Below are 15,067 nucleotides of genomic sequence, written 5' to 3' on the forward strand. Positions count from 1 at the left end.
CAGCCGCCGTCGCCCAGCGGCGCCGCTGCTCTTGGCCGGTAAGTGCCCGAGTCCCCGCGCGTCTCCCTCATTGTCCTTTGTCCTTGGGAGGAAAAACAAAATGTCCTTGGAGCCGGGAGGGGGAGGGGGTGCCTGCCTCTCCCTCGCGTCCCCGCTCCCGCCTCGCGCTCCGCTCCGCGCGGGCACCCGGCGGCTCCCCGAGTCGGGGCCCCGCTCTGGGGTGCGGGGGTCCCGCGGCGCTCGGGGAGGGGGACTCGGCGCAGGGGAGCGCGGAGCCGCGGAGCGCTGCCCCGTCCCCCCCGCCGCCCTCGGCGGCTCCCGCAGCAGCGAGGGGGCTCCGCTCCGCGCTGCCCCGCGCGGCGCCGGGCGCGGGGGCTCCGCTCCGCTGCGCGCCGCCCGCTGCGGCAGCCGGGAGGGGGGCGATGCGCAGCCCCGCTGCCCTGCGGCGCGGCGGGGGCACCCGCAGAGCGGCTCCCGACTCCAATGCAGCACTGAGCGGGAGGGGGCTGCGGGAGCCCCGCTGCATCATCGCCCCAGCGCGCAGCCCGGAGCCCCTCTCCGCCCCAGCAGCGTTGGTCCCCCGTTTGCTGCTCCAACGGGGGAGACGTTTGCGGAGTTTGTAAGAACAAAGACGCCATCTCCTTTTCTCTAAAAAATAAAACTTGCTTTTTTTTTTTTTTCGGGGTGTTGGCTTTTAACTCTTTCCAAACCAGTAAGGAGAGAAAGAGGAGAAATAAAAAAGCCGCAAATGCGACAGCTTGGTTCTTTACTCGAAATATATATATTTTTTAAATGGTTCGCTTTTAAAACAGTAGTTTGAGAGCAGAACTTTAAAGGGAACTCTGAGAATTATGCACAATGTGATTTTGCGATTAAAATGGCAATAGAAGAACTTGCCAGTATTTAAGAAAAAAACAAATTCGGTTGTTCCAAGTCTGCAGTTTAAAGTTCGCAAAAYACTACAGATGTCATCTAGACATACTACGAGAAGAAAAGGTTACTTAAACGTGGATTACAAGATATGGAAACTAATGGATTTGTGTATGACATWAAAGCTTTTTTAAAAAGCATTTGTTGGGTGTCATTTCTGGTCTTAGCATTCGGTTTATGCCTTTCTCAGGGAGCTTGAAATCATTTGTATTTATGTAGCATTTTTTTTGGTTAGTAATTTAGAAGTTGTACAATATGTATTAGGAGACTTTCTAAAAATAAAAGTTTAAATGGAACGCCTGATGTTTGTTTTGCATTGGCTTGCATTCAACAATTACTAGCTTTGGAGTAAAAATTAAATTGCAAATATTTATTTAAAAAGTCACTGTAGAATGTCARGAGGTAAATATAAAATAGTGAACTTCTTATATTCAATTGAAGGCTACATATATAGCCGTATTTGTTGCATTTTCTGGTAGAGACTCTTACCAGATTATAAAACTCAGCTTTTAAATGTCAGAATTGGAAGTAAATCTATGTTTTTGGTTGCTCCTTTTGTAAATACAGTTTGTTTTTGCCAACAATGAAAGTTGGCTTTTATAGAAATATATTGAGTACAAGTTTGAGCAACCATTGCAGTTTTATCACCTTTATTCAAAGTGCTCAGCATCTTCATTTTAGATTTGGCTTAAATGGTTTATAACCCAAGCAGTACTTCTGCAGTGTAAAGCAGGTTCTGATATACATAGTTTGATGAAAAGAAAGTTCTAGCTCTAGGTGGGTGTTTGTTTTAGTAGTATTATTTTTTAAAATATATCAGAGAGTAATTTTTTAAATAAGAGTGGATTTGTTTTAGCTCCTTAAATTAAAACAGCCATTAAGTGTTGCTGAAAATAATMCTGCTCTTAATTCTAAATGTGTTTTATTTAAAGGATCGGCATACATATATATGTTAGGAGCTACTGGAGTTTTTAATTTATGTTGAGATCTATCTAAATATAAAACAAGCTTTAAAATTATCTGTGTGTAAATATATAGAGGATGTTTTCATACTTTTGCAGTACAAAATTGTCTTGCAAAATTAGATTTTCACAAAGAACGGAAAAGTTGGTTAATGGCAATGCAAATATGCTGTACCTTGTGTTAAAGGCATAGTTTAGGATCTGATTAAAGGTCAGTGATGCCGAAGGTTTTAAAACTATGTTCTAAAGGGCAAAAAAAATATTTGGAGAGATCAAGTAACTTGTGACTTAAAATTCACAGCAGCTGATGACAGAAGCCATTTTAAAAGTACTTTACTATCACTAGAGGTATTATTTAATGTTGCAAAGCCTTTATTTCTAAGGGCTTTAATAGGGAAAAAARTACAAGGATTAGAGAGTATTGTATGATTTAAAAAAACAAGTTACACTTGGAAAAAAAAGCTTAAATTGTGCAGATACTTGATCTTATGGTCATCCAAAATGAATTGGAGGTGGAAAAGCGCATTACAGCTGTACATACAAAAATACAGAACATATATGTTATATGTCAGTCACTCTTCATCTACACTTTTTTAGCCAAATATGTACAGCCATCTATACTTTTATTTTTAGAGCTGAGCCCCAAAGATATAGTTACTGCTGTCCAAAGTTTTTCCTAACTTAATAATTGTCTAAAGATAAACAAATTTTTAGCATAAAATGAACAGAATTCAAGCATCCGACTTAATCTTCGATTTTAAAGGTAAATACTGAAAATGTGCATACTTCTTTTTTTCTTTTTTTTTTAGGTAGAGTTTTGTGAATGATACTTTATTTCCTGACTGGCTTCCCGATGAATCGTACCAGAAGAATCGTACATACCTTGTTTTCTTAGGTAAGAGTGGTTATTATAACTTATAGCAGTATGTTCAGGGTATTTTTTGATTTTGGGATTTGCTTTTTTTTGGTGATGTCCAGACAGAGGGAGGGGAAAAAAAATTCCAATTTAAATCATAAGAAGCATATTTTACAAAATTACTTAATCTTTCTTTTTAAAACCATTTGTGCTTTTTTGCCTTTTTTTTGTTTTTGTTGTTGTTGTTGTAGACTGTTTTATAAAAATTAATGCATCACTTGTGCTGCTAATTTTGTATCAACTTTACCTTTTTGAAGTTAACTATAAAGCAGATTAGTGTATATATGTTTGCATTGTATTTGATGGGAAATTGCCGTACGTTTGCAGAAGCTGAAATGTTTCATTTGGCTCTTTTCACAAATGCAAGTATTCAATGAACTTCATAAATTGTTGGTATTTGGTATTTAATGAGTTTTTATTGTTAAAAGTTGAGCGTACTGTAGAGTTTTTACGTGACTGTAAAATTCTAGACCTGAGGCTTGTGTATATATATATATATATATATATATACACACACACACACACACACATAAGAAGCTTTTGGGGGACTTTTTCTTCTTTTGGAGATTTGCATGCTAATACTTGGCAAATAAGCCCTTTTTTAATCTGTACTATAGGTAAGTTTTTTATCAATCACAAATCACCCTATTTTAGTCAAGAACAGTAGAACTGTGGGTAGAATCTCTGTGTACCTTTGTTGTCTGAAACTTTTTTCTTTAAAGGCTGATACTGGATGTTAAGTTACTGATGAAGAATCAGATGGCTGAGTAGAAAACCATGATCAGAATTTGGTGCTGTGTCAAATCAGGTAGGTTTTTTAGATTTTGTTACGCTAAGAGGCATTTTTGAGCGGTGTAAACACTGAACTTTTCAGCTACATTTTTTCTTTGCTGAATATTCTTTAAGCCTTATTTGAAAACTTCTAGCGTGTACTGAATACAGTAATGCTAACGTGCCTTTACACAGCTATTAAGATTATATAGCYGTTCATAAGTAAAACATATAATTTTGAAGATTTGAAATAACTTTACCACACARCATAAAAATAAAGCTGTGTTTATTAACATTGCCATCCCTACTAAGCGTGTGCAGTCTAATCAAACATTAGAAATAAATTTCCCTCATTTCAAATCATTGCTTCAAGATATTTACTAAGTGACTTCCRTAAGCTTTTCTGTGGTATTTTTACGTTATACTGAAAAGTCATTTCTAAGTTTTACTCTTTAAAAAAAAAAAGCCAAGTCAATGTGAAAAATTTTACTGTCTCTCCTGTAATACAAACAAATCAGTTTTTTTCTGTCTTTTTCTTTTTTCTTTCTCTCCTTTGAGACTTATTTTAATGTTCTGTATTTAAACAGACTCACAAGTGCTATTTTAATCATCATGTAATTAAAAGTTAGAAATCTTGTCTGTCTGTCTTAACTGGTTCCTTTTCACAGGTTGCCATGCTAATGTACCTCAAATAATTTCAACACATTAAAAACTTAAGGCATCTTGAGGGAGACATGAGTATCAGAATTCTCAAGAATGTTTTTGATAAGTTATGACAAACTAAATAAAAAGTTAAGATTTGTATTTTTCTTTTTTCTTTTTTTAAGCTACACCTGAGTTCAGGTAGTGTTTGACTTGGATGTTAACTTACCTCGTCTTATGAGAAGACTCATAGACCCATTTTGATTAAGCTTTTAACGATATCATTTAAATTGTAACAAGCCTTTATCTGCACTGAGTTCCTGTTGGAATGCTAAAAAGAAGGCAAATAATCTTTTATAGAGAATATCCATGTGTCGTATAGCATGGATGTCCTGCAGCAAAGCAGAGCTAATGATGAATGAATGAATGAAGGTGTTGCATACGTTTTGKATCTTCATTATCTAATTATCTGTTGTGAAAGTTGAGTATTCCATATTAGAAATTATTTTATATATTTGAAACATAGTGGATATTCCTTATGATCCTCATATTAGAGGGTCAGAATCACTAGACACATTAAAGTCTGTTATGACAAAGTCAAGAATAGACTAATTCAATTAAACCCTAATAGTATTGATGGGATTAAGCTTGTGAAATTSAAGATTTGTATTCCTACTATTAAGTTTTTAGAGTTACGAGTTTTAATTGACCTCGTTATATATATGCATTTATGTATGTGTATATACGTGGTGCTCACAGGCTGAGTCATTTTGACCAACTTAAGTATTTTATTATGCGTGTGAAATGCAGCTCTTTCAACCTAATTATCTTACCTACTTCCTATATCATGACGCTGTTTGTGCACAACAGATACTATAATAAAAATGGTTTTAAATGTCCTGTGTTCCTTTTGTGTGCTTTTTAGAGCCTTTTCTTATTGGAAGAACATCTTTTTATCTGCTAAATAGCAGTTTGCTCTTTAGGCTGTGTAGATCGTGGTGGTCTATGTGCACATTAATGGGGACTCAAAGACTTAACTTTTTGACCCCTCTGCAGTATTTTAATATGGCATAAAATCAGACAAAGTACCCGGAAAATCATTGGCATTATGATGCCTTATGTCTCTTTCCCCAATAATTTATCCTGAGAAAGAATTTAMTGTCAAGTAAATAGCTCTAGAGCAGCTGACATCACCTTGTGCTCTAAAAGGAGATTTTCTGATGATAAAAGGTGCTTTTCTCTTAGAGCTGGCAATGCAAACTTAAGTGAAGACTCATGGATGTCTGCATGATGCAAAATATGATGCAAGGCATATTTGCTGTGGAATAGACCAGATTGTATTCATTTCTAAATTAGAATGAAATGTAATTGTAAAAGCTACCTCTAAAATTACTTAGGTAATCTGATTAAAAGCTTTTAATTTGACCCAGAAAATAAATGTTAAACTGGAAGTTTAGATGTTAACCTGAAAAGCTAAAATTGGTCAATTGAAACTAGCATTTACTAGCTCCATTTTTATGGCTCTTGGCCTAAGGTTCACAATTCATGATGCATTTTATAGTTAAGTAATAGATAAATGTGATTCTCATATTACTTTGTCAATATACATTTAACTTGGAYACTGAAAATGCACTAGCATGTCTGAAAGTGCTGGGAAAATGTTTGCTAGTGTTTGTATGCATGAAATGTTACAGGTTATGGCCATCTTTATGCTATTTTGACAAAGTCATTTTTTGGTTCATCCAYTCACTCCAGAGTAGAAAAGTTTTACTGCTTCATAGCAGCTTCATTCTGACAAACATCAGATTGCTTTTCAAAAATTTTGCTGAGTTGAAAATGATACTCAGTGGTTGATTTAACAACCCTCCTTTCAGCAGAGGAAGCTGTTCCTCTGTGCTCATAACTCCGTAGATGGCTTCTGTGTGAGCAAAGACTRGCAGCCATGTTGTATTTATAGCACAAAATGTCCAACCTCCATTTTAAAGTACATCGCTCATCTCGCTTTCATTTAATAAACTGCGGTTGGATTGCATTTTAAATGCATGTTTTGAAACAGTAGATTTCCTGTTCTTYTGGATAACTGACGTGTTCGTGCCAGTTTACCACTGTAAACTTAAACTTCACCTTTTTGAAGGTGTCTTTTTCCATATTGATAGTTTCATATGTTAATATCAAAGTAATTACAGTTCTTTTCAGAGATCTTCCTGCATAGCTGAGTAGCTATCAAAATAAAGATGAATTTTAAAAAATATGTACAGTATACTATCACTAAATACATTAATTTTCACAAATGTGAGGTTGTATTTATGTACATCAGTTTCTGAGAGATTACAGAAAAAGCAATTTGCTTGTATCTTAGGATAAATGGCTCATGAGAGTGGATTATATAATGCAGATGAATTTTACAGCCCCCCAAAAAAGGGGGAGTTGGAGTTGTTTTAGGTCTTATTTTTGATTTTCTACTACCTCTGCTTAAGGTGACTTGATTAAAAGACTATTGTGAGTCACCAGTAAACATTTTCCAAATTGAATTTTCAGTTTTTGAGCTTGAATATATACTATATATTGATTATGAGTTTTAGAATAAATTAATGCCAATGTGTTAGTTTTGTTGTGTCTAATTGATATAATCTCAAAGTAAAATGAATATTTAATTTTGTGTTTTTTTTGTGTGTGGAGATCATGTGAATTATTTTCAGCATTCTTGCACTTGCTGCTGGAGTAGTCTTTTTGTCTGCTTTTTTTGTTACTTGGTTTCCCAAAGGATTTGTGTGCATGGCTGCCTTTGGACTTTTGTGCAGTTTGCACAGATTCTTCAATGACAGATTGCCTAGTGGTATTTCATGGCCAAGGTTTTGATACCARTGTGTTCCATACCATATGCTGTGATCTGTTGGGAATATTTTCATTGAAGGATAAATGTTTTAGGCAGAACTCAGGCTAGTGTGCTGGTCTTCTAGATAAGCGTGTGTGTTTGTTTTTAATTCAAGTATTTTAATGTATCATTTTCCCTGCAGATGTGTTGAGGAGATGATTTTCTCAGTCTTAACAAATTAACTGCTGTTGGTTGAAGCTTTGGTAAGTTGTTACTGCTAATAGCCATATTTTTGTTAAAAGCTAAAGTAAATGTTACAATGTTTATCTTCCTGAAGCTTTTGACTAAATATATCCTGCAGGCTGTGTGTGCATGTGTATATTTCTAAAAGGCTCACTTTGAAGGCCACAGTATCATTCATGCTGTTAGGAAACAAAGGTTGCTCTTGGTTAGGACATTCAGCCTGTCCTGCTCCAGAAGAGCTCGCATATCTTGTTACAGGACTCTGAACTTCTGCATCTGTGACTTGACTTATAGAGGACTTTGAGGACTGTTAAGGCACATATATTGCTTGCTCAGAAGGGTTTGGTATGCAAAAACCTATCACTACAGAGAAGTGCTACACACAGTTTAGATAGCAAAYGGTGTGGAAAGTCTCTTAGCAGCATGAATTTTTCATATGCGTCTTATGTTGTCCTTTTATGTTTCTGTTGGCATCAGAGAAGGTATTTGAGCAGATAGCAAGTAACCTGTCTTCATARAACTTTCTTATGTGACTGTTCTGTGGTTATTTCAGTTTGTCTTGATCCAGAATGTTTTGACTTTGCATAACATGATGTGTAACACTGATGCAGTTTGCCTTACTGAACTCRTAGCTTGTATATCTCATTTAGGAATCATTCCCCATATAATCCAAATGCAAAGTTGGCAGTCTTGTGTAGAGAAATTCATTCAATTGTATACTAATGGATGAATATGGAGATTCATGCACATTCATTGACTTCTCTTGAGTTTACTTTTCAAAAGTAGTTCAGTTTTGATAACCTTTTGCTTGCCTCTAGCATGTGCTGTGACTCTTGGGAGTTTTCTCTGGAAGGACTCAGATTCTCTTATCTTTTTAGAATTCTGACTCCTTGATTTTTCACAATTAAGTAGGGCATCCATTGCAGTTTGTATACATGAAATGATGCATTTCAGTGAAAACTACTCCTGTAGAGCTATGCTTCAAAAAAAAAAGGCAGTTTCCTGGACAGTCCTTTCAGTTTAATCTGCTGCCTGTTTGAGAAATACTGCAGACATCTCGAAATAATGTTAGTTCAAGATTSAAGAATTCCATCACTTCATTGGCTAGAAGCTGGTAATCTTTAATTGTTTCATGGCTRTTATGTTAGTAGAGACCTCCAGCAAACATGCCCGACTTGTAGTACAAAATGCCATCTTTCCTGCTTCAGGTGCCAAAAAACTAGCTACTCTTTCTTTGTATTCCCAAGTATCTTCTTTTTTTTTTTTGATTCATGCACACAGTGTCAAGACTAATGTAGAGCTCTCTTTGAAAGGATAAAGGAATGTGTGTAGGTAAGGTAGGTGCTAGCTGGGTCAGAACGTGCTCTCATTGTCTGGTACTGCTCTTTTTTAATCAATTTACAAGTATTTGGTCTTCAAGCAAAAATGGAAATTACCATCTTTCAGGAATGAAGTTCTTGTTATGCCTACCTGCTCGCAGATTTGATGGTCTGATTAGTGAGTCTCATCTTTTCTCTTGTGTTCTGGAAATTTATTACTGTGTTCTTTCAGAGCTCTTCAGATCTTTTTTTTCCTTCCAGTGTGCTGTGGAATGACAAATTTCCTATGTTACAAGTAATCTYCACTTCTTCAAACTATTCCTCAGAACTCCTGCTATGTTGTAGGCCATTGTGTTGCCAGTTTTCCCTAATCYTCTGCTGTAATCCCTGAACAATAGGAACTCCTGTGACTGATTAATACATTCTGTTCTTGTGTTACCTTTACTTCCATTTTCTCCCTCTTCTGTGTGCTTCTATTTTCTCTCATTGGATTATAGATGACCTGTGTCAGATTGAAGTTTCTTGAGCAACAATTGATGACTTTAGTTATGTATCCAGTAATTTTTCCATTCTTTACTGTTTCATCATCTTTACCCAGGAGATGGGGTTGATGTGAAACTCTGAATTCTCTTAGAAAGGAATAGTAGTCTTCAAAATGTCTGACTCCGAAGTGCATTTGTGAAAGAACAAATGGATGTCCAAATGGATGCATCTAGAAAGATTCTGGTCTTGAATTCTGTTGGCTAACAGCTCATGTTTAGTTCTTCTAGCACTTTCTAACTTTAGAATTCAGATCTACTTGATTGTAGTTCTTTTGGACAGTTTTTAAAAAAGAGTGCATGGCTGAATAAAAACCTTGGTAATACCTCAAATTAATTTCTAACTCCAGGAAACCCTGGAGGGGTTTGCAAGGGTGAATGCCCTTGCTTAGCTAAGATGACCTGATCTTACACACAAGCTGTCATGAACACCTAATGGCAGTGAAAGTGGTTTTAAGACTGTGCAGAATACTTGTCCATTTTTTTTTAAATACTAAAGACAGCCTTATTGCTGACTTAGTTCATCAATAAAGGACATAGCTGATTTTTTCTATTAGAGATTTCTCTTTGAACATAATGTTGCTTTAATACCATTTGGAGGGACAAAGCCTGAAGTTACATACTTCAGAACCCCATTCTGTCCAGTCAGCTCCCTCTGTTGGAGTTWTTTGAAGTAGTTTTCCTTTACTAGCAGTGTGCAATTTTTCTTTTCTCCAAGACCAAGCTTCAAAGCCTGAGAATTCTCCCTGGAAACCATTGTAAATGTAGCRGTGTCTTACGTGCATGTATTGCTGCGTAGTTGATAGATGTGTTGTGATTGGCCTTCAGCCTCATCCTTAGGAAAGGCAGAGTTTCAGTAGACACAAGATTCCCGAGGCCATGGTTTTGGTCATAAGAGATGTGCTTTGTTTCTATGACCTCTTAATATCTGGAGAAACAAATAAATACTACAGAAACCTGAAGCAAAAACTTTGTAAACCGAGACATTTCAAAACTGTTGTTTTAAGCCTTTAGGCATGATAGTGAACGGCTTCTGTCTGTTGATGCAGATTGTTGACATGTTAACAGTGTTTGGAAGGCAGCTTGCAAAGTATTACGCTGTCTTCCCAGGTTCTGCTTTCATCAAGGCCAAAATAATGTTTGGAAACAAATACAGTAAAGTGTAGATAAGAGAAGCTTGAGGAATGGGGGGTGCCTAATGGGGCATTTTCTAAGCAAGGAATTAAATATTCGTAACATTCATCAAAAGGAAGGATGTTCACTGTCATTGTTTAGGTGTAGAATCATTGCATATGTTTAGCAGAGAAGGGGTAATTTTTTACCAGCACATATTGAAAGGTATTGACTAAAATGTTTTGAAAACACAATTTAAGTAAAAAGTTCTGTGAAATCTTTTAATGCCAATGCAGATTTCATGTGAAAGGTTACTGATTGCTGTGAATACTTTGGCTGTTACTGTTTGGCATATTTTTGATATATGAATCCTGTCTGTAACAAGGGTTGTAGTAGCACGTTCTCAATTATATCATTACTATTGTTTGCTGCTAATTACAAGGTCAAGGGAAGGACTTAAAATGAACACAGCAGGAGTATTTGTGAAGTTTTTGTTACAACCAAGTATAGGTGAACGAGGTAGAGAAATTTGCTCGAAGTTATTTTTAGCAGCTCTCAGAAGCTAACCTGAGAGAAATGAACCTTTGAAGGTGGACTAACAAATAACTAAATTGAGTTTTTTGGCAGCTGGGTGGAGTTCAAGCCAATAATTAAATGTATTTCTTAAAAAGAGCTATAAAAATTATCTTTGAAAGTATTATGTAGGAGTTCTGCCACTCCCTTGATTGTGAATGATTATGACAATGGACAACTTGTGGGTTTTGGTATATCAGTCAAGACCTTAGCACTAAAAAATACTTCAAATGTTAACTTATCTTCAAATTCCATAATAAGTTGAGTGAAACAAGAAATCCCTGCAAATTTGTTTGCTGATTTCTATCTTTTAAAAAGATGCTATGATTGATTACTACTGCTACTTCACATATTGTGCAGTGTAAAAACACACATTGGATCCTGCATTCCTCTTATGTGCTATACATTTTTACCAGTGTATTTAAAATGAGCAAAAMAATCTATTCAGGAATGTAAAGCGTAATGTATATGGCAGCTACCAAAGACAGAGTGAGACTTTTTGCACAAATTCCATTGCCCTTCTCCTTTATGCGACTGGTTATTGTGAAACGAGAATGGTTAACCTTGAATGATGAGGGAGAGACCACTAGATGGCTCCACTCATTTTTGCTAAGGGTAGTGGCAGTTTCTGTGCCACGTACTGTGACAATAAGCCCAGATTATCATGGGAAAGAAATAGTGCTGGTGTTGACAGACTGAAATGAGGTTGAAGCTTATACAAATCCAAGAAAATAAATTGTGAGTTAGAGCAGGAACCCCAAATCATGAGGAATGTTTTTAAGTCCTCTTTTGTATATTAGTCTCTTCTAGAGTTAGTAGTGTTTTTAAAATTACTTTTTTTAACCATTTAGTAATTTATTGTACTTGGCTTTTGCATGCTAGGAATAATTTTGTTTGTATTCTTAGAGATACATGACATGAATGTTGGATTTTTAAATTCTTGGAAGAAAATATGAAGATGGGGACGTGTAATTTGTATTTCCCCATATGGAAGTAATTTGATGACTTCTGGTTTTGTCACTCATGGGCTTGGTTGCTGCTTTCTGAAGAGTGTAGTTAGACTGTATGGTCAGTAGCCTTGCTACAGGCAGCTAGTGTAACTTTTCAACTGACATCTAACACAACTTTTCCCACCTGTAGCTAAGTTAATCAATTTGTTTCTAAATGTCTTTGCTATCTCTCATGAAGTAGAAACATGAATTAAGATGGTGGGATTCCCAAGTCTCCAGTTACCATATTCATATGGGAAATCGGTTTTCATGCCTTTGTTTTTAATGTATTTCTGTGATTGAAGCAGAGCATGGGCAGTAGTAAAAAAGTTTGGCTTAATTGTAATACACTTGCTTTGCCACGTAGAAGTGAAGTGGCGGCTTTAGTCAATGGGTCAGTCCAATAAAGATGGTTACCAGGGCAAGGAGATTGTATGTCCCACTACTGATTTCTCTGGTGCTCTTTCACTATGAAGAATTTCAAAAATCATTTCATGCAGCCTGAAAGCTTTCTTGAATTTCTGATCATGCCTTCCCCACATCTTTATAGTTTTGCTTAAAGTTTGTATTTTTGACTCTTGTTCTGATGTGMCCGTGTAAGTTTGTGATAAAAGTAGGGGTTCTGAGATGTTTTAAACTGAAAGAAGCATCAATGATACGCTTACAGTACATCTTCAAGGTACAGTAGTTGAATGTCTTAGTTTAAGGATAAGATTATCTGTATTCCAACAGCATTTTTCTTTTAATTTTCCATAAAGAATCAAGTCAGATGAAGAGAGTCAAAAGGAGTCTACGAATGAGAGATCAAGATGGCAGTTCCACTGTTGATTGAGAGGTTGAGGAACTGGACTAATGCATGAGTGCTGTGATAAAACTGTCTAAGAGATGGACTCCCGTGTTATTAAACCAGAGAAGAATTGGGTACTGATCATCATATCAAAATGGACTTTGCACTTGAATTAATCAGGAGACTGTATTGGTGACTATCTAGTGATGGATGGATCCATTTGAGGGTTGGGTGGCAAAACTTCGCTCTAAGGTGATGTATGCATCCAGGGAAATCAAATTGATTAGACATGTTGCTATCCCTTCAGGAAAAATGTAATGTTCTTTTAAAAAAAAAAAAAAGTTACTAAATAAAAGGTTTTGGTTTCTTTTACACTTTGTGTTTGTTATTTCTGGCTGAATTTTTCTAATTGTTTTGATACTGGAGTATATATACCTTCTTAGATGCAATTAAAGTGAAAAATGTTTTAGCTGATAAGCTCCAAAGGCAAGACAAATTTTATGAAATATTTGATTTAAAATACTGTGCATTTTATTTAAAAGTTGTCTTCATTTTGATACAACTCGCAGTGAATTCTTATCCTCTCGGGTTCTTTCAGGTGATCAATTTTAGTTTTGGATTTTGTTCATTTTGTCGTCTTTTTATTTTCTTTCTGCTTCAGAATTTGCTCTATTGTCAGGGTATTTCTGCTGAATTTTCTAATGCTTCTTTAAYGTGGAATTGATACCATGTGAAGGGTGGGCAAATATGACAATGAAAATGCATGTTCATAGTTTTCTAGGGACATTTTCCTTAATCATTCCATACAACTGCGGTTTTCCTAACTAATTTTTGTAACTTCTAGGTATATTCATTGTTGTGTATATGTACATAAGCTTTGAACAGGTTTTCTGGACAACTTAATTTTTAAGCAGCCTTATCTGTCCTAAAATTGATCTGTCCTGTATATGTCACAGCTATTTGATATAGACTTAGCTACATGATATTGTACTATATTTGATAAGAAAAATGAAGTATTTTTGATACTACTACAGAGAGCATGTTAACCTTTACAAATGAATTTTTGAAATGTTTTAATGTTCAAAAAAATGATTTCAAATATTTTTATGCRTCAAATTGTGTGGACCAAAAAGGCTTAGCGCTTCATATGCCGTTTTCACCTGACGTTTGTAGACTGTCCTCTTTGCCTTGTGCTAGAAGGCCAGGAGAAGGCAAATCTGGTGCTGAGATGATCTAGATCTCAGATTTCCTTTAAACAAAAAACAAAATCTGTGTGTGTTAACCATTTGACTTGCTCGGACATTTATGCAAATACTCCATTTTTACCATAATTGTTCATAACTGTTTAATCTGGCTGTTCTGATTACACACTCTTGCCTACTTAAGATTGTTTTGCCATGTGTTATATGGTGGAGTTGGTACTGGGATCAGCCTTAAGGGTTTCACATTCCAATGAGTGGATTTTCTTAGCCTTGTACAAAGTTGATTGAAATTGTCTTATGTTGTGTGTTTCAATTCTTGTTGTTTAGGTGCAAAGGTTCTTCTATAAGTAACAAATAAACTAAAATTCTTTAGACTATGACAACACAGTATGCTTACTCAAATTTAATTTGGAAAGGTGATTTGTTGTTGGAGGGTGTAGCTGGAGGGTTCTTGGATGACAAGGATGTGGAGTAGGAGTTGAAAGGTTTTTTTTTTATTTTTTGGTTCTACTGGTAGAAGCCAATGTTTTCAAGTTGGTGGGACCCTGTGTCATGGATGGTCCCTATGGAGGTCYAGCTATCATGTTACCCCTTCCTACCCCAGCCTCCACTCACCACTTCCACTGTTTTGCTGTGAGGCTTATTGGTGTGCAGGAGGTCCTTGTATTTTAATTTGTTGCTTGCGGGGAGATAAATGGTAGTCRGGATGCAGGAGGTATGGAGATGCATGGATCTCCATTTTCTTCATGAGATGTCATCATGGTGCTCAGTTGTTGTATGTGAGGAATTGCATGGTTTCCAATTCTGGATCTTGGCTGTTACACGGCTTTGAGGAGTAATTTGTTAACTAACATTAAAATCTGTTAACTAACATTAATGGGTTAAGAATGTGAATCGGAAATAAGCCTTAATGGCATCAGATTTATTTTACAGCGATACCTTCTATTAATGGATGAAAATGGTGCAGCTTTTGGATTTTTGTTCTCAAGCAGAACCACCAGGGAGGCGCTGTTGAGTTGAATGGGGTTATTAGCAACTGTGGGCTTTCCTTAGGAGGCTGTGAGGCGCTTGCTTCAAGCTTTTGGTATGGCGTATTGGATGACAAATGGAAGAGCTATTGTCTGGTGATACTACCACTTAATTAGAAAAAGCTCCCCCTTGGGTGGGGTTGACACCCAAGGTGGGCTGTTGCTGACAGCATGGCGATGAGCTCCACTGCCATTCTTTCAAAATGGCTTGTAACAGCACCACTTCCTGTCCAGGGAG

At 36.5% G+C, this 15,067-nt stretch overlaps 1 long non-coding RNA gene across 5 annotated transcripts in view; it reads left to right on the forward strand.

Moving 5' to 3' along the window:
• LOC112948256 overlaps positions 1-13,967 on the forward strand; it is a 47,120-nt gene extending 33,153 nt beyond the window's left edge. For 4 of the 5 annotated variants that reach the window (XR_003249572.1, XR_003249574.1, XR_003249573.1 and 1 more), the window contains 4 exons: positions 2,702-2,787; positions 3,531-3,616; positions 7,239-7,299; positions 12,571-13,967. This is a non-coding gene — a long non-coding RNA (uncharacterized LOC112948256). Of the gene's footprint in view, positions 39-2,701; positions 2,788-3,530; positions 3,617-7,238; positions 7,300-12,570 lie in introns of all 5 variants that reach the window. The other variant, XR_003249575.1, reaches the window with a different exon arrangement.
• The last annotated feature ends 1,100 nt before the right edge of the window (positions 13,968-15,067 follow it).

This window comes from Nothoprocta perdicaria, unplaced genomic scaffold, assembly GCF_003342845.1.
Source record: "Nothoprocta perdicaria isolate Ctin4 unplaced genomic scaffold, notPer1 scaffold_26, whole genome shotgun sequence".
NCBI classification, from domain to species: Eukaryota; Metazoa; Chordata; class Aves; order Tinamiformes; family Tinamidae; genus Nothoprocta; species Nothoprocta perdicaria.